Source organism: Panthera uncia, chromosome C2 (assembly GCF_023721935.1).
Source record: "Panthera uncia isolate 11264 chromosome C2, Puncia_PCG_1.0, whole genome shotgun sequence".
Classification (NCBI taxonomy): domain Eukaryota; kingdom Metazoa; phylum Chordata; class Mammalia; order Carnivora; family Felidae; genus Panthera; species Panthera uncia.
The window spans coordinates 89457291-89483566 of record NC_064810.1 but is presented as its reverse complement, the minus strand read 5'-3'; the positions used below and the strand labels follow the sequence as shown (position 1 = coordinate 89483566).

Below are 26276 nucleotides of genomic sequence, written 5' to 3'. Positions count from 1 at the left end.
TCACTTCTCATCCCACCAGCTACAGTTCCATTTTTCTTACTTCCTTATAGCAACATTTCTTTAAATAAGTGTCCCTAATTGCTGCTTCCTATTTTTTCATCCTATTTTATTTTAAGCCCATTTTTGTCAGGCACTTGCTTAGAACACTTAACCAAAACTATCCTTATCTGGGTCAGTAAATTATTTTCATCTCTAAGTTCATTAGTAAATTCTTAATCCTTATCCTATTTAATCTATGAGCAGCATTTAACAGTGTTGATCACGCTTTCCTCCTTTTTGGGCCCTAGGATATCACACTTTCTTGGTTTCCCCTTACTTTACTAGCCATTCCTTGGAAATCTCCTTTGCAGGCTTATCCACCTATACCCACTCTCTTAAAGGTGGAGTTCCCAGGAGTCAGTCCTTGGTTTTCTTCTGTGTTTCCTTCCTCTTTAGTGATCTCATATCAGCTCTATGTTAACAGCTTTCAACTTGCCATTTCCACTTCTGACCATTTTTTTGAACCCTAGACTCATATGGCCAATTATGTACTCAACATCTCTACCTGGATATTTAACACGCATCTCAAACTATGCTATACGTTTTTCTTAAGTTTATTTCTTTATTTTGAGAGACAGAGAGAGTGTGAGCGGGGAAGGATAGAGAAAAAGGGAGAGAGGGAGAATCCCAAGCAGGTTCCACACATTCAGTGCCCAGAGCCCTACATGTTGCTTAAACTCACAAAATTGTGAGTTCATGACCTGAGCCGAAATCAAGAGACAGATGCTTAAACAACTGAGCCACCCAGGCACGCTGAAACTATGTTATACTTCTGATAATTTCTCCCAAACCTGCTGTGGTACACCACCTTTCAGTAGAAAGGAACTCCATCCTTCCAGTTGCTTACCCAAAAAAAAAAAAAAAAAAAAAAATCAAAGCATAAAACAAACACAGAAACTCTCTCTCTCTCTCTCTCTCTTTTTTTTTTTCATAGCCTACATTTAGTCCATTGGGAAATGCTAATGTTTATGCCTTCAGAATACGTCCAGAGTTTGACTACTCCTCACTTCCACCAATACCACTATGGTCTCACTTACCATCATCTCTTGTTTGCAGTATTTCACTAGTGTTGTAACTGGTTTTCTGCTTCTGCCTTGGCCTTCTTACAACTTATCGTCTGCATAGTCACAGTGGGCATCCTAGAATATGCCTGATATGCTTCTACTTTAGGGCCCTATACTAGCTTTCCCCTCTGCTTGGATTGCTTCTCATAGACATCTGCTTGGCTTGACTCTTTCATCTATTTTGCCTTTGCTCAAATATTGCTTTCTTAATTAGGTATATCAGTTTTTTAGAGCTGCTATAATACATGAGTACAAAGTGAGGGACTTGAAACAACAGAAATTTACTCTTTCTCAGTTCTAAAAGTCAGAAATCTGAAATCAGTGTAGTGATAGATATCTCAGTCTGTTCAGGCCACTATAGCAACATACCATAGTGTAGCTGGTTTATAGACAATAGAAATTTATTTCTCACAGTTCTGGAGGCTGGGAAGTCTAAGATCAAATCATGGGAAATTCCCTTGTGTGGTGAGGGTCTGCTTTTCTGGTTCATAGACCACTATCATCTTCTCCCTGTGGCCTCACATAACTGAATGGGTGAGGGAGCTCTGGAGTATCCTTTAGAAGGGAGTCTCTGTTATAAGGGCACAAATCCCATTCATGAGGCTTCACCCTCATGACCTAATCACCTTTTAAAGTCCCCACTTCCAAATACCATCACACTGGGGATTAGGCTTCAACACACAAATTTTGGTGGTGGACGCAGGGAGACACAATCGTTCAGTTTGTAGCAATAGGTTGGTTCCTTCTGAAGGCTCTGAGGGAGAATCCATTCCATACCTCTCTTCCAGATTCTGGTGTCGTTCTTGGCATTCCTTGGCTCATAGCTGTGTAACTCCAATCTCTGCCACCATATTCATATGGCCTTCCTCTTTGTATAACTGTGCCCCACATCTCTCTCTGTCTTTCTCTTATAAGGTCATCTGTCCTTGGATTAAGTGCCCACCCTAAATGCAGAATGACCCCATCTCAAGATCTGTAACTTAATTACTTCTGCAAAAATCCTATTTCCAAATAAGGTCACAATAATATGTTCCAGTTGAGTTTGGGGTAAGGGGAAGCACCACTCGCCCCACCTCATGTGACCTAACTGACCATCTGTTTAAAAATGTGATCTTCATTCCCCATTCTACTTTTTACATCAGGTCCACAATCGTTGGGCCTCAGTGTGTTTTGGAATTTAGACTTTTTGCATTTTAGGAAGATTATATGTTACACACTCTATATAATATACTAGCCTTAGTGGGATTTTGGCCATTGCACCATTATTAAACACATTAATGTTTCTGCAGGGAAACATATGGCTACTTATATGAGGAGATAAAGTATATATGCAACTTACATCAGTTCAGGTTAGATTTTATTCCTCGATTAGTTTGTACCAAGTTTAAAGAAAAACTTTGCGTCCTTTTGTTTATTATTTACTTGTTTATTATGTTGTCTTTTTATAATTTTTCTCCCATCTATGCAACTTGTATTACATGAGGGCAGTATCTTTATCTTTTTTATTCCTGATATATCCCAAGCTCTTAGAATAATCATTGGCATGTGGTAAGTGCTTACTACATATGTGAATACCTCTTAATGTTGCTTGTTCCAGGAATGTTCTGGAAATTAGGGCCAGAGAAAACAAGAGACAAAAAAAAATTCAGAAGATATAGAAGGGAAAATGTTTGACATACCTTTTAGATCTGCTGTTGCCTCTCATTTCAGATGTGCCAGATTTCGGGCAAAGAGCCTTGGTGAATGAACATTTGTGAATTAAATAATAGAATTACATAGACAGTTATACTCATTGAAAACACCTTTACACTGATAAATTTTAGGCATGTGAACAATATTTAGTTCTTTTTTTACCAAAGGCTTAATAGCTTTTTGGGAATAATTCAGGAAACAAACTGTCATCTTCTTGGATTTAGGGTGATACAGAATACATGATATACCCTCTATATTTATGTAAGACATCTAAATTTCAAATCTTTTTCACTACTGATTTTCATAATCAACACAATTTCTTTCTCTGTGTCTTTGTGGGGGAATTCTTAATAAAAATACAAATGTATGTATACACTGTAGAGAATTTTAAAAATAAGTTTTAGTCAATGATTAGAGGTTAGATTTTTCTTTTTTTCTCTTTTTTCCTTCCTTCTTCTCCCTCCTTTCTTCTCTTCATTCCTCCCTTCCTCCCTTCCTTTCTCTCTCTCTTTATCTCTTTTTTGAGTAACAGTATGTCCATGCAACAGTTATTTAAAACACACACACAATAATTAGCTTGCTATGGTATGTCTCTATATATTGTAAATATTTGGTAATGACCTAAGGTACCAATTGAAGATGACTAATTTTATCAGTATTTTCAGTAGAACAGCTATATTCTCCTGATGTGAGACTCTCTCTACCTTAATGATTTGAAATACAAATGCACATGTAAAAGCCGTATTATTTTTTCACATGCATCTGGAAAGACTGTTAAGAAAGGATGAATGCTTCTAGGTGTTGATAATAATCAAACCGCGCAATAAAAATTTGACTCTGTTTCAAAGGTAAGTCTCAATCAGACTCCAGCTGACACTGAAATTCATCCATTCACTTCCCCCTTTGTATTATCATTTTGTTTCTACTGAGTCCTTTGGCAGTGTCTTTAAAAAGTACTCCACTTCCTCTCACTTCCTTTTACAGGTAAGCAAACACATAAACACACCAACCAACTAGACAACAGACAAATAAACAAACTATTTTGAACCAGACCTCTACTGTAATTACTAAGCTGTACCTCTGTCTTCAATTAGTTCCAAAACCCTGATCCGGTAGCTTATATAAGGAGCTTCCAGTTACAGATTTGCTCTTTGCCTGATCACTAGGCAGTCTGATTTCCACTGCTACTAGTATTTTTGTGGTGTCCTGGAAAAGGTTGCTAGTTATAAGACTAGAAGTTTGCTTCAAACATCTTTTCTCTATTTGGTGGCTCAATAGCACTGAGCACTATAAGTGTCTAATTAATTAAACTTGATTTAGATGATCCTGGTTAATCTTGTGATCAGTACCATCATCATTTAACTAAATACTAAAAGGTTGCTTCCTGAGCATGCATGATTATTGTTATATAAATCAAATTAATATCTTTATTAATAAGTTACTATATACATTCTTCAAATGTACCCTTGCCGTTTATTTTCTGGGCTTAAGTTAAAAGAGCAGAAAGACTTCCACATTCATCTATTCACATATATTTTGAGCACCTTTCATTGTTCTAGATGTGGGCACAGTGATGAGCAAAACATATAATGTCTTGCACGGAGCTTGCATTTTAATGGAATGTAACAGAAGGGAGACAGACAATTAACAAATAAAACGACACCAGCCTGACAGTATATCAGCGGGTAATCAGTAGTAAGAAAATATGATAGGGTTATGGGTCAGAGAGGGATCTTTAGATACGATTTAGATGGGATTTTTACATAGGTGCCCCTCTTAGAGGATGTAATATTTGACGTGAACCCTGAAGGGTGGAAAGAAGCCAGCAATGTGAAAAGCATAGGAAAAAGTGTCCCTAGCAGAGAAAATTGCAAGGGCTAAGACTTTGCAAGTTTTTGAGGAAGAAAAAGAATGTCAGGGAGTCTGGAATGTTGTGAACAAGGACAAAAAGCTATGAGACAATGAGGTTAAAGAGTAGACTGTGGCTGGGTAATAGAGGGTTTGCAGCCTTAGAAGTTTGCATTAGATCCTAAGTATAATGGGAAGTCATTAGAAGGTTTAAAAAGTAAGGCAGTGACATGAGCTGATTCATGTTTTGAAAAGATCACTCTGGCTTTGTGTGGAGAATAGAAGAAAAGGAGCAGTTTTTTTTTTCCCCAAAAAAAGTTTGTCATATTTGTAGTTTGAAATGTAATATGTTGGAAAGCACAATGACCTGCTTCCCTATGTACCACTCATTGAGATTTAGCCCTTAGCACTTGGCCTATCACTTGGTAAGCATTCAATAAATATAATTAATGGTCTATACATACAGCATGGAATTAGGTTGTTTTTTTTTAAAGGATATATGCCCTGAACAAATGCATAACCAGATCACTTTTAAATGAATTTAAATGTGATGTCTCTCAGATTATAGACTCACCTTTGTAAAAAAGCACATGGAAATAAATGTAAATGGTAATGACAATGGATTTTCATTCAGTCCCTCAAATACTTGAGTGCTTAGCATGTGCTACACACTCTGGCAAATTGCAAATGAAATCAGATATGAACATATTCTTCAAGAAGCTTGCATTAAAGTTCAAAGGCTCAAAAAAAACATTACATGTTTTTGTAACTCTGGTAAAATTTATTTTTATCAATATTAACAGCTAAATTATATAGTCACAAAAATTTGTTTTGAGTTGTATCTAAAGACATGGCACATTTCATGTTTCCATTGGTACTTCTTTGACAAGTTCAGTTCTAAGTGAGAAACCAGAGCAGTTCTATCTTTCCCTCAATTTACTTGAGCTCCATTTTGTTTTTTCACAAAGTATGATAATATTAATTTTCCTGTTCCTATATATCATTTCTTTGAAGTCACTTTTCTACATAAGTTTTATGTCTAGAACAATAAGAGACTGAAGAGGTTGATCTCAGCTGCAGCTTTGCTATGTGCTGCCATCGTATTCATTTTCTGTGTTGAATATATTATCCCCTGTCCAAGTAAAAAAAAAAAAAATTGCCCTTCCCTTCCCTTCTTCTATCACTTTCAATTTTCATTCATGTAGTCTTGATTGTTAAATCCATTTTACTTTATTTAATTTTAATTTTTCATTTTTACATCTATTTTTGCAAGACTAATTTTTGAGATTTGCATAGGGTTTATTTATAACTAACAATAATAATTTACATTTTTTTCTGTCATTTCAACATCAAGCAATTTGTACTTTTATATCATGATGGTGATTTTCTGTTTTATTATTTTATTTCCTAAGCAGTTATAGAATAATTATACTTAATAGAATATGCTTAACATACCTTGCATATGTTACAAATATACTGTGTTACCTTCTCACACAATTACTATTTTTTTACTTTTTTTGATGGTTATTTATTTTTGAGAGAGAGACAGATAGACAGAATGTGAGCAGGGTAGGGGCAGAGAGAGAGAGAGGGAGACGCAGAATCTGAATCAGGCTCCAGGATCTGAGCTGTCAGCACAGAGCCCATCATGGGGCTTGAACTCATGAACTGTGAGATCATGACCTGAGCTGAAGTTGGAACGCAACCAACTATGCCACCCAGGTGCCCCTTGCACAATTACTTTTGACTGGGTAATAAACACTTTCCCCCAAAGCCTTTAAAGACAATGCATAAATGGTTTGTGGTATTAAGTAACACAGAAACAAAATTTGAGGTAAACCTGTTTTTTTGTTTCAAGCATAGATAATTGGAGGGATTTTTCTTTTATCTTGAAATTCATAAATTTGCAGTGATACATCTAGATGTTAGTCTCATTTGCTTTGGGAGGAACTTGGACATTTAAGTCTATACACTCAGGTCTTTCTTAAATTTGGAGAAGGTTGATTTCATAGATTTTTTTTTTCCTTTTTTATGGTTCTGGAATTTCCTTTATAAGTAGATTTGATCTTCTTGTACACCTTCCAGGATTCTAATCAATTCTTTTTTTTTAATTTTTTATATGTTTATTTATTTCTGAGACAGAGAGAGACAGAGCATGAGTAGGGGAGGGGCAGAGAGAGAGGGAGACACAGAATCCAAAGCAGGCTCCAGGCTCTGAGCTGTCAGCCCAGAGCCTGATGCGGGGATCGAACTCACAAACAGTGAGATCATGACCTGAGCCAAAGTCAGTCGCTCAACCAACTGAGCCACCCAGGCACCCCTCTAATCAATTATTTACATTGTTGTTCTCTTGTTTTTCCTGTGAGTTCTGGGTGAATTTATTGAGTTTGTCTTAAGTTTGTCTTTTGGTTCCCTTCTTTGATTTTCTGTAGTATCCAATCTGTTGTTCACTGTATCTAGTATAATTTCAAATTTGAAAAGCATTATTTTTATCCCAAGCAATTATTTCCGATCATATATTGTTGCATTACTATTACTGCTTGCTTTAATTCCTCTGATACAATATTCTGTTAAGTCTTATTTGGACTGTGAATGAAAATTTCATTTTTTAATCTCTTGATATAAATGCTTCCGATGCATCCAGTGGCTGTGACCCAGCAGACTCTTTCTTTGCACTTTCTTATATTGCAGAATCTTCTCACACATCTGACTTTTGTCAGTAAGTTTGGTCAAAGATTGGAATGTTACCTGCTCACATTGCATTTTACTATTTCCAGATATGCAGAAGATAAGTACAGAGTTAAAACTGTGTGCAAACTCAGAAATAAACATTTTTCCTCTAAATTGTCTCTCTGGACACTGACAGTTCTCCTGCGATGTTCATAGTATGATGAATTTCCCATGCTACACACAAGATGCTAAAGTGCCCGGTGTTTCTATCATACTGCCAATGGCACTTCACTGGCATCTTGCCAACCCCATGCCAGTTTTCTGCTTGCTCTAGCCACTGACATTTGGAATGATCTTTGGTACTTCCTTGAATAGATGCTTCCAAATGGAGCCTACCAGCAACAGTGAAAAATAGCCCATCTGTGTGGAGGCTGGTTGTTTCAGGCTTTGTCTGTTCTCCTCTGCAACTTCATTGAGTGAAGGGATTTTTGTGGAAATCCACCAAAGCCTACTCCACTTACTTCTCAGGAAAAATAACTGTACTCAGAAGTAGCTCAGAAGATTGACCCTCAGTGTTTCCTTTGGCCTATTTCCACTACTGTTAAAAAGCTTTGATGTTTCTGGCTTGGGAGTAGCACCGTTTCTTGGTTTGGGGCCCACATATAAGATTTCTTTTATTCTTATACACAGGTATTCATTTTTAATGAGCATATGGAACAGGGGAGAGTAGACACCTGTGCACATATATAAACATCTGGAAGTCTCAATTTGAATTAATTTTAGCAATATAAACACTCATTTTCAAATTTAAAAATCTGGCAAGAGACACAGCAATCCAATGTGATATGTTTGCATTAAAATTACCATAGAATTCAATTAAGATATTGAAGTAATGTTATAAAGTCTAGGAAATATTGTCTCAATACTCAGAAATAGTTCCATGAAACCTAACAGCATTATGTTTTTCTTTTCTCTTCCGGGTTGTCAGGATGTTAATATTTATTTATTTATTTATTATTTATTTATTTATTTATTTATTAGCGTTTATTTATTTTTGAGACAGAGAGAGACAGAGCATGAACGGGGGAGGGTCAGAGAGAGAGGGAGACACAGAATCCGAAACAGGCTCCAGGCTCTGAGCTGTCAGCACAGAGCCCGACGCGGGGCTGGAACTCACGGACCGTGAGATCGTGACCTGAGCTGAAGTCGGACGCTCAACCGACTGAGCCACCCAGGCGCCCCCAGGATGTTAATATTTAAATGACAGCAAATGTAAAGTAAATGGTGATAGTTATGAATGTGTTGATTATATGTAACCTTCTACTCTTCAAATTGTAATTTCAGGCAAGAGTAACTGATGTTGCAAGCACAGTAAGGGAGGAGTGCACATCTATGGAGCTTGGTGCTAAGGGTGGTGCATCCCAATGAATTGTTTAGGAACTTGGCTGATTTAATTTTGTCCACCAGGACTTTATACTGTTGGCTGAATTATTAAAATTGTAGTAGGAAGGTTTTTTCTTTTATGGATCATGATTATAAAGTATATTTTAGCTCATATGTCACAAAATACTGTTATTTTATTGTTAAGTCAGCTCCCTGGATTTAAATTCAAAAGCATGAGATTATAGAATAATACCAGTCAGATTGATATTTGAAGGGCCAGTTGAGATTGGACTAAAAATGATAGAATCAAAAAGTAGAAAGATAAAATAGGAAATTGCTCAATTATTACAGTGGAGGTAGACTACTGTTATCAGTGAGTACATCAGCCTTTAGTTCAAATAGAACTAAATTCTATTCATAGAATTCACTTCATTCATAGTTCATCAAATGCCTTTCCTCTTAGCTATTTCCAGAGTTGCTTATCTGTAGTTTTTATTATAGCCAACTTGTCAGTTTACATTAAGAGAAAAGAACGGACTTGCTTCTTTTACAACGTGATACTAAGAATTTGCCATTTGAAAAATCTGAATTAGTGACCCCTATCACTTGGGGCATTTATTTTATCAAGCTTACCAACCTTGCTCTGAACATTTGTATTCTGTACTTATGTTCTATTGTCTAGCAGTAACTAGCATAAATATGTAATTATATGGTTTGTTTTTTTGTAATTGATTTCAAAACACTCTATTATTATGGTGCTGTTTGAATTGTGTTTACTATATCAACATAAACATATAAATTGAGTCAAATTATTTGCTTGGTTAACTGCAAACCACAAGTTATTACAGTGTTGTCAGTTTCAAAATGTTACGTGAAAATAAAAGCATTTATTTGATTCCCTTTGTTCAGACCTGAACCTCAAAAACTTTGCATTATTTCCTATAGAATATTAGGCACAACTTTTGGACAAGCAGTAGATATATACTGTAGCACCATGCAAGGACCTCACATAACTAGGCATGCTTTATAATTCTCACAGAGGCTTGTGGCTTATTTGTAGGTGATAACTTATGTTAAATTCCAAAATAATTTTCCCTTTGCCTAAACCTCTGACTTGTCCAGCATACACAGAAACAACTTTACAATTAGAAAATTTTAGGTATTGGTGCTCTTGGGTGGCTCAGTCGGTTAAGCATCCCACTTTGGCTTAGGTCATGATCTCACGGTTCATGAATTCGAGCCCCGCATCGGGCTCTGTGCTGACAGCTCAGAGCCTGGAACCTGCTTCAGATTCTGTCTCCCTCTGTTTCTGCCCCTCCTCCGCTCAAGCTCTCTCTCTCAAAAATAAATAAACATTAAAAAGACAAAAAACAGAAAAAAAGAAAATTTCAGGTCTTTTTATTTATTTATTTTAAAATTTTTTTTTAATGTTTATTTATTTTTGAGACAGAGAGAGACAGAGCATGAACGGGGGAGGGTCAGAGAGAGGGAGACACAGAATCTGAAGCAGGCTCCAGGCTCTGAGCTGTCAGCACAGAGCCCGACGCGGGGCTCGAACTCACAGACCACGAGATCATGACCTGAGCCGAAGTCAGCCGCTTAACAGACTGAGCCACCCAGGCGCCCCAGGTCTTTTTATTTAAAACAATGAGCATTCCTCATGACATTTCTTTATGATAGGTAACCCAATCATAATTTAAATTGATGTGTTAGTCTGGTAGGCAATAAAATTGTCTATAAACAATCTTTTATATAATCTATTTTATAATCTTTTCTTTAACTGGTTCTCTTCAGGGTTTTAAATAGACAAACTAAAGATGTGTGATTTTTCTAGCTTCCTTTAGCCACCTGATTCTACCACCTGCCTTTAGTTTCCTGCCTCCTCTCCTGCTGACCACCATTGTCTGCCCAGGTGTGTGCCTTTCTCTTCATTCTCCATCTTTGCTTCTCTGCCTCTAGTGAATGAAAAGGGCAAATTTAAATTCACATCCAACGTTCAGAGCCAGAACACACAGAATATTTCATTTTATAATACATGCATTAAAAAAACATTGCATTAATAATTGACAAGACATGACTGAATTACCTTGCATTTCCATGAAAGAAGAAAAGAGGCTCTGAGGAGTTCAATTGATTATTTTAATCTTTTTTTCTTGATCTTACAGTTCTCTTCTCCTTGTATACCTACAATTTAACTAAGAACAATATATATGGGATTTTGTGAGAAATCTCTGTCAAATGGGTAAAAGGACATTCTTCGTAATGCGAAAGCAACTGTGAAAGAAGTTTCTTTTGTTTATTACAAATGCAAAAGCAAGTCTCTTTGGGGACTGGCAGCTCAGGTGTGTGGGTGTGTGATATTTCCCCCTTAATGTTTCTGAAAAGAAGTGAATTGAGGGGAGTTCACTATAGCATTCTCCATATGAGTCCAGGTCTTGATTTTGTGCTATATATGAGCTAGAGATCATGAATGATCTTAAGATATTATATCATTACATTCTAGGACATCAACTATAACAACTAGAACAATAATCTTAACATTCTATTTTAGTATAGTCAAACAGAAGATATACATAGGAGCAAAAAATATAATTTTTCTTTTGTACTAGACATTCTTTAGTTAAAATTATAATCCATTTATAAATATATGGGGCAGGGTAAATTTGTAATGAAGACTCTCTTATACCATTCATTCATTGAATGGTAGTAGTTAATGAGCTCGTATTATATGGCTCCCGGGGATACCAAATAAATATACACTGTTATCATTCTAGATAAGTTCAAAATCCAGTGTCAAAGACATGTAAACAATATTAGCAGGAAAGGAACTATATAAAATTAGTATTTTCATGGTAGAAGCTGAAGAAGTAAGTAATAAGTAAGAGCTTTAAAGATAAACAATTGCAGGTTTATTTAGAAAGAACATTTCAGGGGGCGCCTGGGTGGCTCAGTCGGTTGGGCGGCCAACTTTGGCTCAGGTCATGATCTCGCGGTCTGTGAGTTCGAGCCCCACGTCAGGTTCTGTGTTGACAGCTTAGAGCCTGGAGCCTGTTTCAGATTCTGTGTCTCCCTCGCTCTGACCCTCCCCTGTTCATGCTCTGTCTCTCCCTGTCTCAAAAATAAATAAATGTTAAAAAAATTTAAAAAAAAGAACATTTCAGAATGAAGACTTGATGTCAATAAAAGCAGAGTGATGTAGAAGTGAACAGGTTAAGGAAATAAAGAAATGCCCAGTATGGCTGAAACTCATTTGTCTGGGAAGCTGTGGCTAAGAAAAGGCCAAACCAAAGTTATGAAGACTAACCATATCCTTTGTATGCCACAAAATCCTTGCTAGAATGTACGTAATATTAGATAGTATTTGTTTATATATCACTCAGCAGGTTATAGGTAGTTACATATTAACTGGCTCCTTCTTTATCTTTATTCTGTGAACAATAATTACTAAGTAAATATAAGAGAACCAAATATTGACTTCTTTATATATAGAAGTCAACCACTTAGGGAATTCAGATATTCAAAAGGTACCTTCTCGGTCTGTTGATGTACTCCTGGCCTTGCACTCTGAGTCTAGCACCCAGCCCTGGCATGCCCCCTGGATCAGGCCACTGGCTTTCTTGTGGCCATCTTCCATAAGTACTCAGTCCGGGAAGGCGACAAGAAGACCCTGAGTGAAAAGGAGCTGAAGGAGCTGATCCAGAAAGAAAGAGCTCACCATTGGCCTAAAGCTGCAGGATGCTGACATTGCAAAGCTGATGGACTGACAGATGACCTGGACAGGAACAAGAACCAGGTGGTGGTGAACTTCCAGGAATATGTCTCCTTCCTGGGGGCCTTGACTTTGATCTACAGTGATGCCCTCAAGGGCTGAAAATAAATCAGGAAGGTGGAGACACCCTCTACTGGGCCTGCCTAAGCCAAATCCAGTGGTGTTTTTTTTGTGTTGTTTTTTGTCAAATAAATATCCTTTTTTTTTTTTTTTGGTCAAATTTAAAAAAAAAGCATTATCTGATCATTACTTAATTGATACTATCTCTTAGAGGCACTATTTTTCTATTAAATAAGAAAATAAGAAAAACAATTTCTGTTATCATAAGAGAATGTTCCTTTAAATGTTAAATTGCTGGGAAAATACTAGTAAATGGAATTAGAAATATTGTAAATGAATTCCATAATACCACCAATTAGGGTTTTACCCAGAATGGCAAAGGTAGCTTCAATATAAATTGACTTTATAATGCAATATTTCACTCTTTGAAATAAAAATTTAGTAATGTTAATAATCATTTCTAATACAATTGAGAATAGTAAAATATTTTTGGCATGTCGTGATATACACTAAAACCTTAGCTAACATTAAAACTATAAAGATATTATGTACAAAAGTCAAGAACTAAACTAGGGTGCCCATTATTATTAATAGTAAAAATTGCTTGGGGTGCCGGGGTGGCTCAGTAGATTGAGCGTCCAACTTCAGCTCAGGTCATAATCTCATGGTTCGTGGGTTCGAGCCACGCGTCCGGCTCTGTGCTGATGGCTCAGAGCCTGGAGCCTGCTTCGGATTCTGTGTTTCCCTCTCTCTCTGCCCCTTCCCCACTCATATTCTCTCTCTCTCAAAAATGAATAAACATTAAAAAAATTTAAAAAATAATAAAAACTGCTCTTTAAGGTCAGCTAGGGAAGCAAGATATGAAAGAGAAATGAATTATATATATATATATATATATATATATATATATATATATACACACACATATATATATATATGAAGAGAAGATATATACAATGTATATCTATATATATATATATAGAGAGAGAGAGAGAGACATAAAAGTATGATTATTTGTATATACATATTTTCCCAATAAGTCCAAAGGCATATGCTTGGTGGCCAGAGAAGAACAACATCAATGAAGTGAAAATTCAAAATCATTCCTATGTTCCTGCTATCTTAATGTCAAAAACAAAAAAAAAAAACAAAAAAAAACCCAAAAAACGTTAACAACTTGGAACTAAACTTAGCAAGATATGTCTGGTTTCTTTAAATAAAATTTTAAATACTAGTTTTATATATTTAATTTTGATCAAAATGTCAATAGTTGTTTAGAAGTTTTGGGGGTAAAAAAAAACACCAGACAGGACTATTAAAGGAAAAACAAATATTGACAAAACTATGAAACTAGTTCTACCAGATATTGAAGAATTTGCAAGGCAACAACAATTAAAATATTATGTAACTGGAAGTCAAACTAGTAGAATTTAATACACTACCACAAATTAGAGGCTATCATAGATCAAATGGACAAAAGTAGAGTTAAAAAATTGGTTAGATATTTCAGAATTGTGATTTTAATTCATAGCTTACCCAAATAATTTCAGATTCGTTAAGGAGTTATTTTTTTTTAATCTTCAAGATATAGAGACTAAAATAAAAAGAAAATAGCATATCCATTTGTCAAATTAGTAAATAAATGCAACACAATATACCTGTGGTAGTTAGGATAAATGAAAGAATGCACATTTCTAGAAGGGATGTAAATTCATATAAGCATTTTGGAAGACAATTTTACAATATACATCAAAAAACTTGGAAGTTTGAGTAGCCTGGCTGGCGCAGTTGGTAGAGCATGTGACTCTTGATCTTAAGGTTGTTAAGTTCAAGTCTCACATTGGGTGTAGAGATTACTTAAAGATAAAATCTTAAAAACCTTAAAATTTTATGTTAATGCTAACCAGTAATTTCTGATGATCTAATAAAATATTTTAATTCAGAAATAAACTTTTATATACAGGGTAGGGTAGAATTATTTTTACAGCACAGAATTATCTGTAATGTAATCTAAAATATATATACTGTATGCTTTCAAATAAATTAAAAGTCATAAAAAATAATTAAAGGAAATATGGCAAAATTTTAACAAAGATCACATCTTCAGTGGAGTCCTTGGCTTTTTTTTTTTTTTGAATTGCATAACAGTTTTGCATATGTGTATAATTTTTTTTTCAATGATTATATGTTACTTTTAAAATTAGGGAAAAATTTACTAAAATTGTAGAAAAATTAATAGAATAATTAACAATAACTATATAACTAAAAATTAATAGAATAATTAACAGTAGAAATTGTTGAATATGTTTGAATATGGAGGGAGAGGGAGGGGTGACTAAAGAAATAACTTAAAAAAAAATTTTTTTAATGTTTATTTATTTTTGAGACAGAGAGAGACAGAGCATGAATGGGGGAGGGGCAGAGAGAGAGGGAGACACAGAATTGGAAGCAGGCTCCAGGCTCTGAGCCATCAGCCCAGAGCCTGATGCAGGGCTCGAATTCATGAACCATGAGATCGTGACCTGAGCTGAAGTTGGACGCTCAACCGACTGAGCCACCCAGGCTCCCCAAGAAATAACTTTTAAAGTCAGATATAATATCAGATAAAAATATCATTAGCAAAAGAAAAACACTAAAAATAAATTTGAATTCTGAGAATATAAAAAAGCAGATAAAATGGCAAAGACTTAAATATATATGACAGAAGGTTTAATATATATGAGATATTTACCTTTTCTCAAAAACATCAGTGGGTAAGGTAGTAAATGTTCCAACCAATATATACATAAAGGCCATGAACAGACAATTCACAAAGGAGGAAATACAGGGATTAAAAAAAAAAAAAGTATATGTAACCTGGTTTACAATCAAACAAATGAAAATTACAACAGCAAGAAAGAGTCATTTTTTACATTCCTTTTTTTCTTTTATTTATTATTACTTTTTAAATGTGTAGTATAATTAACATATAGTGTTATATTAGTTTTGGGTGTACAATATAGTGATTTAAACAATTCTACATATTACTCGGTACTCATCATGATACGGATACTCATTAATCCCCATCACCTATTTTCATCTGTCTCTCCACACACCTCCTACTCTGATAATCATCAGTTTATTTTCTATAGTTCAGTGTCTGTTTCTTGGATCTCTCTCTCTCGGTTTCCCTTTGCTTTTTTTTTGTTTGTTTGTTTCATATATAAATGGAATTATATAGTATTTGTCTTTCTCTGACTGAGTTATTTCACTTAGCAGTATACTCTCTAGCTCAATCCCTATTGTTGCAAATGACGAGATGCCATTCTTTTTTTTTTTTGGCTGAATAATATTCCATTGTGTGTATATATACACCACATCTTCTTTATCCATTCATCTACTGATGGACACTTGGGCTGCTTCCATTTTTTGGCTATTGTGGGCAATGGTGCTATAAACACAGGGGCACACAGGGGTGCATGTATCTCTTTGATTAGTGTTTTTGTATTTTTTGGGTAAATACCCAGTAGTGCAATTACTAGATCGTAAGGTAGTTCTATTTGTAACATTTTTAAAAAAGATTTTATTTTTAAATAATCTCTACACCCAACATGGGGCTCAAATTCACAACCCCAAGATCAAGAGTTGCATGCTCTACTGACTGAGCCAGCCAGGTACCCCTATTTTTAATTGCATGAGGAGATTCCATACTGTTTTCCACAGTGACTGCACCAGTTTGCACTTCCACCAACAGTGCAGAAGGATTCCTGTTTCTCCACATCCTTTCCAACCCTTATTTTCTTGTGTGTGTTTTTGATTGTAGCCATTCTGACAGGTATGAAGCTATATCTCATTATGGTTTTGATTTGCATTTCCCTGATGATGAGTGATGGTGAGCATCTTTTCATGTGACTGTTGGCCATCTGTATATCTTCTCTGGAGAAATGTCTATTCATGTCTTCTCCCCATCTTTTAAATTGAATTATTTATTTTTGGGGGATGTTGAGTTGTATAAGTTCTTTATATATTTGGATACTAATGCTTTATCAGATATGTCATTTGCAAATAACTTCTCCCATTCAGTATGTTGCCTTTTAGTTTTATTGATTGTTTCCTTTGCTGTGCAGAAGATTTTATTTTGATGTAGTTCCGTAGGTAAATCCCACTTGATTGTGGTAAATGATTTTTTCAATGTATTGTTGAATTTGGTTTGCTTGTATTTTGTTGAGGATATTTGCATCTATATTCATCACATATATTGGCCTGTAGTTTTCTTTTTTTGTTAGTGTCTTTATCTGGTTTTTGTATCAGAGTAATGCTGGCTACATAGAATTAATTAGAAAGTTTCCTTTATCTTCTATTTTTTTGGAATAGTTTGAGAATAGATCTATAAACCCTCTTTAAATGTTTGGTAGAATTCACCTGTGAAGCCTTCTGGCCCTGGAGTTCTGTGGGCTGAGAGTTTTTTTGATTACTGATTCAACTTCATTTCTGGTAATCAGTCTCTTCAGATTTTCTATCTTCCTGATTTACTTTTGGGAGATTCCATGTTTCTAGGAATTTATCCATTTCTTCTAGGTTGTCCAATTTTTTGGCATATAATTTTTTATAATATTCTCTTACAATCTTTCTGTCTCTGTGGTGTCGGTTATTTCTCCACTTTCATTTCTTAGTTTATTTATTTGAATATTCTCTTTCTCTCTTATTGTTTGTTTGTTTGTTTATTTATGATGAGTCTGGCTAAAAGTTTATCAACTTTTTTGATCTTTTTAAAGAACCAACTCCCAGTTTTATTGATCTTTTCCATTGTGTTTTTGTTTGTTTTGTTTTTTGTTTTTGTTTTATTTTTGTTTTGTTTGCTTTGGTTTTAGTTTCAATTTTCTTTATTTCTGCTCTAATCTTTATTATTTCCTTCCTTCTACTGGTTTTAGGTTTTATTTGTTGTACTTTTTCTAGTTTGTTTATATGTAAGTTTATGCTGTTTATTTGGGATTTTTGTTGCTTTGTGAGGTAGGCCTGTATTGCTGTAAACTTTCCTCATAACAGATTTTGCTGTATCTCAAAGATTTTGGACAATGGTGCTTTCATTTGTGTACTTTCCAAATTTTTTCATTTGTGTACTTTCCAAATTTTTTCTTGATGTCTAGTTTCATAGTGCCTATGGTCAGAAAAGATGCATGGTATGATTCAGATCTATTTGAATTTGTTGAGACTAGATTTGTGTCCTTATATGTGATCTATCCTGGAGAATATTCCATGTGCACTTGAAAAGAATGTATATTCTGTTTTAGGATAGAGTTTTCTGAATATATCTGTTAATATCCATCTGGTACAGTGTGCCATTCAAAATCACTGTTCCCTTGTCTGTCTGGATGATCCAGCCATTGTTGTAAGTCAGGTGTTAATGTCCCCTACTATTATTTTATTACTCCTGAGTATTTCCTTTATGTTTATTATTGATTGCTTTATGTATTTGGGTGCTCCCATCTTGGGTGCATAAATATTTACAATTGTTATATCTTTTTGTTGGATTGCACCTTTTATGATTATATGGTATCCTTTATTGTCCTTTGTTACAGGCTTTGTTTTAAAGTCTATTTTGTCCAATATAAGTATTGCTACTTTGGCTTTCTTTTTACTCCATTTGTATAATAAATGTTTCTCCATCGTGTCACTTTTAGTTTGCATGTGCATTAATTCTGAAATTAGTTTTTTGTAGACAGCATATAGATGGGCCTTCTTTTTTTTTAATTCTTTCTGTCACCCTTTGTGTTTTGTTTAGAGTTTTTAGGCCATTTACATTCAAATAAATTATTGATACATGTGTATTTATTCCTTTTTTTTATTTGTTTTATGTTCTTTTTGTTTTGTAGTCCCTCTTTGTTCCTTTCTTCTCTTGTTCTCTTATGATTAACTGGCTTTCTTCAGTGAAATATTTGGATTCTTACTCTTCATTTTTTGCATATCTATTACTATTTTTTTTATTTGTGGTTATCATTTAGTTTATATATAATATATTCTGCATATAGCAGTGTATATTAAGTTGCTGATTGCTTAATTTTGAACCCATTCTTTACTCTTCTCTTTCCCACATTTCAAATATTTGGTATTATATTTTACTTTCTTTTATTTTGTGCTTCTCTTGATTGATTTTTACAGATATACTTAATTTTCTTGCTTTTGTCTTCCTATTTTTCTCACTCTTTTTTCCCCTGCTCACATAGTACCCCTTAACATTTCTTGTAGGGCTTGTTTAGTGGTCATGAATTCTTTTACCTTTTTTTGTCTGTGAAACTCTTAATCTCTCCTATTCTGAATGATAGCCTTGCTAGATGGAGTATTCTTGCCTGTAGTTTTTTTTCCTTTTCAGCACTTTGAATATATCATGCCACTCCCTTCTGTCCTGCAAAGTTTCTGTTGAAGAATCAGCTGATAGCCTTATGGGGTTTCCTTTGCATGTAACTATCTTATTTTCTCTTACAACCATTAAAATTCTTTCTTCATCACTATTTACTGCCATTTTAATTACTATGTGTCTTGATGTGGACCTCCTTGGGTTTAATTTGTTGAAGAATCTTTGTGCCCCCTGATTTTGGATCTCTGTTTCCCTTCCCAGGTTCAGGATGTTTTTAGCTATTATTTCTTCAAGTGCATTTTCTGCACCACCACCCCGTCTCTCCCTTCTCCTTCTGGTATCCTTATAATGCAAATGTTATTATGCTTGAAGATGTTGCTGAGTTCTCTAAGTGTGTTCTCATTATGCAATATTTCTTTGTCTCTTGTCTGTTCAGCTGGTTTCCTTTCATTATTCTATCATCCAGATCACACTGATACATTCCTCTGCCTCCTGTAGCTTACTATTTATTCCATATTTTGTATTTTTAATTTTATCTATTGAGTTTCCCACCTCTGATATGTTATTTTTTATCTCTTTGTTAAGGTTCTCATTGATGTCCTCCACTCTTTTCTCAAGTCCAGTGAGTATCTTTATGATCATTACTTTAAATTTTCGATCAGGTGCATTACTTATTTCTGTTTTGTTTAGATCTCCTGCTATGATTTTGTCCTCTTCTTTCATTTGGGACATATTCCTCTGTTTCCTAATCTTGTCTACCTCTCTGTGTCTTTGTCTGTGTTTTAGGAAAGTCAGCTACGTATTCTGCTCCTATACCTAGTGGCTTTATGAAAAAGAGATCCTGTTATTCAGTATCCCCTCTTCACTAGAACCTGGCACTTCAGGAGAGTATCCTATGTATGTTGCTTGCACCGTGCTGTTGTGTCTAAATCGCTTTTCCTTTCAGTCCAGTCTTCTGCAGTGTCTGTCTGCCTGTTCTGCTCTGTGCTTGCTCTCTGTGATGTTAGTGGAACTCAGGCAGGCTAGCTCTGAGGGGGCTTGCCTGAGGGGAACTCAAGGGTGGGACAGCAGTATTAGCAAAATGTACAATGAGCTAGTTTTAGGCCAGATCTTCCAAAGGAGAGCACATAGTGGAGCTGGGGTTGTGGTGTATTTGCACTGATCCCAGGGCCCAGACCAGCAGACATGGAGTGAGTCCTTGGGAGAACTTGTTGGCAGGGTATACTGATAGTAGGTTAGGTGGCAAGTGTCTGTGCAGCACTGCCTTCCACAGGTGGCCCTGTGTTTATACTGCAGGATAGAGGAGGAAAATGGCATCTGCCATCTCCTTCATTCCCAGAGAAGTCCCCCAACATGCTCCAAAATCCATATAAACAGATCCCTCTACTGTTGCCTCAGGAATGCTTCTATGTTACCTCTCTGTGGGCTGCTGTCTCTTTTTTTTTTTTTTTTTTTCTTTTTTATTTATTTATTTATTTATTTATTTTTTATTTTTTATTTTTTAATATATGAAATTTACTGTCAAATTGGTTTCCATACAACACCCAGTGCTCATCCCAAAAGGTGCCCTCCTCAATACCCATCACCCACTCTGCCCTCCCTCCCACCCCCCATCAACCCTCAGTTTGTTCTCAGTTTTTTAACAGTCTCTTATGCTTTGGCTCTCTCCCACTCTAACCTCTTTTTTTTTTTTTTTTTCCTTCCCCTCCCCCATGGACTTCTGTTACGTTTCTCAGGATCCACATAAGAGTGAAACCATATGGTATCTGTCTTTCTCTGTATGGCTTATTTCACTTAGCATAACACTCTCCAGTTCCATCCATGTTGCTACAAAAGGCCATATTTCATTTTTTCTCATTGCCACGTAGTATTATCCAAGGCTGCTGTCTCTTTAAGGGTGAGGATTCAGCTATCCCTCCTCCTCCAGGCACACCTAGTGCTGAATCAGCTGACCTTTGAAGCTCCAGGTTCCAAGTCTCCCTGGTTATGCAAACTCACAGAATTCAGCCCTTCTGGTTTTCAAAGCCAAACTTTATGGGGATTTGTCTTCCCCAGGTAGGCTTCCTGGTACAAGAGACAATTTCTCTCCCCTCTCTGTGCTTGCAGCTTCCTCCCTCCTATGGGGAGCTCCCCACCAAGTGGTTTCCGCCTTCCCTAACCTGCAATGCAGTTTCTCTACATGGAGTTGTGGAGTTTGTTCTGCCAGTCTTCAGATGTTCTCTAGTTTATTTACATGGTTGTGAGTGATATCTAGTTGTAAACATGAGACAGGGTGAGCTTAGGGTACTGGTACTCTGCCAGGTTCCCAACCTCCATCTCATCACATTTCATGGGTGAGCAAAAAATTATAAACCCAATACTGGCAAGAGTATGTGGGCATATTTTGTTGATAAAGTATAACCAGGACAATTTTTGCCTAGAAATTTAGAAGCCACACTGATTACTTAAAAATCTTCTACTTTCTGTCTCAGTAATTTCACTTCTGGGAGTCATAATATTTCTAAAGTATTGTGAAACTATGAAAATATGGTCATTATTATGTTATATATTAGAAAAAATAAAGGTAATGGATAATTAGGTTAGAATTCATTCACTTTTTACTTGCTGGAATGCTATTTAACTATTAAATTGGTCAGGAAATAAATGCACACCTATACACACACATACATATACATACATACATACATACATACATATATACATACATACATTCACATATCACACACATATATAAGCACAGAGGTATATTTATATGATTATGTTAATTGTAAACATCAAGATTAAAATAGGTTGTGTACTTTATGCTTACATTTATATGAAATATTTATGTGAAAACAAGACTGGGGGAGGTAAATTACAAAGTATTACTTCCTTGGTATTCAATATACAAATGGAGGATATTCCTAATTTTTTTTTGTTTTTTCTGAAATTTTATAATCTGGTTATTCTAATTTTTAGGTAAATTAAATGAAGAAAGAAAAGAAAGAATAAAGGACAGGAGGGAAGGTGGGAGGGAGGAAGATTTATGTTTTCCTCCAGTAAACATAACATTGATTGGATTAAGTGAATTTAAGATGCGACATTAATAATAGTTTGAAGAAGGCAAGGAGGGTTGTCTGTGATCGTTAACTTTGCTCTAAAAAGGAACATAAAAAATATTCCTTTTATTTTCTGATAAAAAAAGGACAGTTCTGCTTCTATGTATTTTTTCCCCTTTGTATTTCTAATAGAGAAATTGTCTGTGTATAGCAACAGAGCTCTAGCATTAAAAATATGTGGGCATCAGGGATATCAAATAATTATGTAGGGGGAAAAAAGTGACTTGGCTATTATTTCAAATCATCTACTTCCTTTAGTTTGTGCCATTTTCTGGAATTTGTAAGTCTAGTTATCTACTCTAGCTTTGCATTTCTAAGCATTTCCTCCCGAGTGAATGTAGCTTTTATTACAGCTCTCCAAATCTATGGTCCTTGAGCCCATATGAATTAGCACTAAAAACATGTTTATAATTTTGGAGTAAAATAAGATGATATATTCAAAATTTAATATAAGGCCTTTTCACTTACTAGTATCCTTCAGTTTCTTAGCACATCAAAATTACAGGCTTGTTTATACATGTGGGCGCAACCCAAGACTGTCTGAAAATTTTCCTGTGAGTTTCACATGAAGGAAGTAGTTTTGTGATATCTAGAAGGGAAATATGTCATATACAGTTAGGGTTAAAATTTTAAAAAAATCAGCAAATTTCAAAAAGCCATTTGAAAAGTATACTAATACATTTGAAAAAATAATATCATTTCTTCAGTAAACACTTAGGGTATTTCTTGGCATATCTATATCTATATCTATATCTATATCATCTGTATCTATCGTCTATCTATCTATGTATATACTGTACATATTATTTTATGACTGGAAAAATAGCTTAAATTTTATTTTTTTCAGCTTTTTCATCTATAAATTAGAAATAATAATAGTATGTAGCTGTATTTTATTAAGGTGTTATGAGATAATACACATGAAGTGCTTAGAAGAGTGTCTGGCAAATAAAAGGGTTAAAGAAATGTTCACTGTTGTTATCATTACTATTTTTGATTGCCAGGATATGTTGACTTTTTTTAAATTAAATATTACATTTTGGAAGTTTGTTGCATAATGGCAAAAGCACTGTTTAAGCTAGAATAATATATTTCAGTGTAACTAATACCTTACATTTCAATAGGAAGAAAATCATATTATTTCATTTTATTCTCATAGTTAGATATTAAATCAGAAAAATAAAAAAAAAATCTATGATTATACAGTTAATAAATGGCATATGTGAGACTTAAGTTCTAATTTTGGCATTTCTTCCCAGATACTCCATTGTGACTTTTTAATCTGAATTTACTATTTAATTAATCATTTAAATATATAATTTTATAAAAATACAATCCTAAATCATTCTGGAGGCAGAAGACCCATAAAGACACTTGAATGTTTATACTTGAAATCAGTATATACAACTGTGTTATAAAAGTGAAACTAATTTGATAATTTTGTTTACTTAAATCTATAATCTCATGCTTGATACAGTGGCCAGGGGTTGAAAGTGTCAGCTGTGAAAATGTAAATTACTGAAGTGTATCTTAGGGAGAAGTGATGGTGTTCAGACTTACCAATCATGTGGCAAATAATTAATATGTATCAGGGACTGTAATTTCAGATAATATGGAGAATTTTTCAATCATTCCCAAACTATTTGTGTGCATTATCTGAGATACACTGCTTGATAGAGATTCTCAGAAATACATGAACCCTATTTCTATGATACCCTAGTCGCAATAGGAAAATGTGGTTAGCCAGCCTGAAACCTCTATCTTACTTATTTTTTTAAAATTTTATTTATTTACTTTAAGAGATAGGCAGAGAGAGAGAGGGAGAGAAAGAATCTCAATTAGGCTGCACGCTGTTGGCACAGAGCCTGAATCCGTGAGAATATGACTTGAGCTGAAATCAAGTGTCGGATGCTTACCTGACTGAACCATCTAGGTGTCCCTGTATCTTACTTCTGATGGCAAAAGTGAGACTAACAGACAGAAATTATAGGTTGGCAGGTTTATGCATAATATAAAAAAGTTGTTTCTAATTGCTCATGCCTATGAGTTTACTCATAAGGTAAATCCCTATTGTAAAATGTGTAAACACATGCTTCATGCCCTCTCTGCAGAGATGTTTTAGACTAGCGTCAGGCTAAAACTGTAGAGTTGGGCTAGACCCTTCAACTCTGAATTCTAGTATTCTAATAGAGTAGATATTAGCCAAAATAGAGTCAAGAAATACTCCTTAATTGGTTTGATAGACATCAACAAAAATGATTGTTTTCTTAAACCTCTTTAAGAATTTCATAGTAATAAGACTCAATAATCAGTAGTGTTCTAAAGTTTTTGAAATAGTTGTTTGTACATTATCTCACTTAATGTACCTTTTGAAATTCATTAATTTTAATTTTTATATCCAAACTTTCTATTTACTTCTTCCAATTAATGTATTTGCAACTTTACCAAAATTTGATCTGAAAATATGCAATGTTCACATTTTGGCATTGATTTTAGAATTTTGCACACATTTTGACTGATTTTTTTCCCCTAGAATATAGTGGAAGTTGTTTCATTCAATACTTTCATGGCTGGCTTTTGTTGATTTATTGAAAAAGTCATTTTTAAGTGAGAAATCTTACAAATGATGAATATATACCTAATGTTTATGTATCAATCTATCTATGTTAATTAGTGCACATTTATTTACTATATTTGGGGTCCATTGATTGAATTTCCACATAGCTCATCTTCCTTGCATTAGTCACATTGAGATGATTTGCAGTTTTGTTAATTTCATAGTGGGACATAACTCAAGAAACTTCTGAAGTAGTCTGAATGAAGAATGCTTCTGGACCCCCCTTTCCCTCTTCCCTGTGTATCAGTTAGGAATGCTTCAATTGCAAATAACCAAATACATCTTCTATAGCTTACATAAATTCCCTCCTTCTTTCTTCCTTCCCTCTTTCCAATTTTCCTTTTTTTCCCCTTAATTCATTCCTTCTTTCCATTATCTTATTAAAGAAGTTTGGAGGTAAGTGATGGGTGACATTAGGATAATCACAATCTTTCTGAACTTCTTCTGGCCTTGACCCTATAGTCAGTCACGAATGGGTGCCACAGGTCCCAACATTAGGATTATGTTCTAAATGCATATTTCCTCCTTATGAAGAAAGCAACATTTTCTTACTTGCCACCAATTAATGAATGTTTATGTGTCATTGATCAAAATGGTGCAAGATGACTCTTATCAGTTTGCTAGTATTTTAGCTGACCCAACCCTGTGAAGTCTTAGAACGGATAGTCTGGGAATGGGTGTTGGGTTAGCAAAGCAGCAATATCTGTCAATCCTATCTTTTACTAACTTCTCTTTTCTGAACTACTCTAAAGTACTTAATTTTCATAGATTCAACTACTTTTTGCTACTTATCTTTTGTTAGTATTTGTAGAAATTAAGTTGCATAATTATAATATTATATACAACTGGAAAATGAGTGTTTTGAGAATAAATATAAATGGATTTTGGCAAGCATGCAGCTCACTGATAAGATGAGAAGTGTATGGGGGTGCTTGGGTGGCTCAGTCGATTACACATCCAACTTAGGCTCAGGTCATGTCTTGTGGTTTGTGGGTTTGAGCCCAGCATTGGGTTCTGTACTGACAGCACAGAGCCTGGAGCCTGATTCAGATTCTGTGTTTCCCCTCTCTCTCCGCCCCTCCCCTGCTCATGCTCTAACTCTCTCTGTCTCTCAACAATGAAGAAATGTTAAAAAAAAAAAAAAAGAAGTGCATGGGTATATTGAAGAATCACTACTGGCTGGGAGAATTCAGTGTTTCCTGGAAATCAGTTGAATGTATTTTAGAGGGAGATTTATAGGTAATCCAGGAATGGGATTAAGTGGTGACTGGCTAAAATGTACATTCCAAAAGCCCTAATTTAAATCCAGAGCAATGCAAAATAGATAATTCCACTTATCCATGGGCTCTTCAAAGGGCTGGCCCATATCTTGTTCAACTTGTGTCTCCAATAGGTAGCATATATCCAGTGCATGAAAGGCCTCACTAAAAGTTGCATTGAGTAATGGTGATGATAATGATGATGAAAATGTTAGAATACTATATTCCATGATATGGTACCATATTAGTAAGAATCTAAAAGAATTTGTTCTTAACAATTTCATGTTTATAAGTTCTTTGAGTGAAACAGTTATCACTCTCATTTGTCAGATGGAAAGTCTACTTTGGTTTGACATCCTAGGATTTGGCATTGTTTGCTAGGCAAGTAAATGCCAAAACCCACCTATTTCCTGTATAATCAAACTTTCCTGCACATTACTAAC

At 34.9% G+C, this 26276-nt stretch overlaps 1 protein-coding gene and 1 pseudogene across 7 annotated transcripts in view; both read left to right on the top strand.

The window, feature by feature from the left end:
• NAALADL2 (N-acetylated alpha-linked acidic dipeptidase like 2) overlaps window positions 1-26276 on the top strand; it is a 1336058-nt gene that overhangs the window by 442518 nt on the left and 867264 nt on the right. Inside the window, exon 4 of one of the 7 annotated variants that reach the window (XM_049629589.1) lies at window positions 19445-19481. The exons of the other annotated variants lie outside the window; for them this stretch is intronic. The gene's annotated coding sequence lies outside the window, so the exon portion shown is untranslated. The remainder of the gene's footprint in view (window positions 1-19444; window positions 19482-26276) is intronic. 7 annotated transcript variants of the gene reach the window in all.
• Window positions 11546-12825, top strand: LOC125920630 (protein S100-A6-like; annotated as a pseudogene).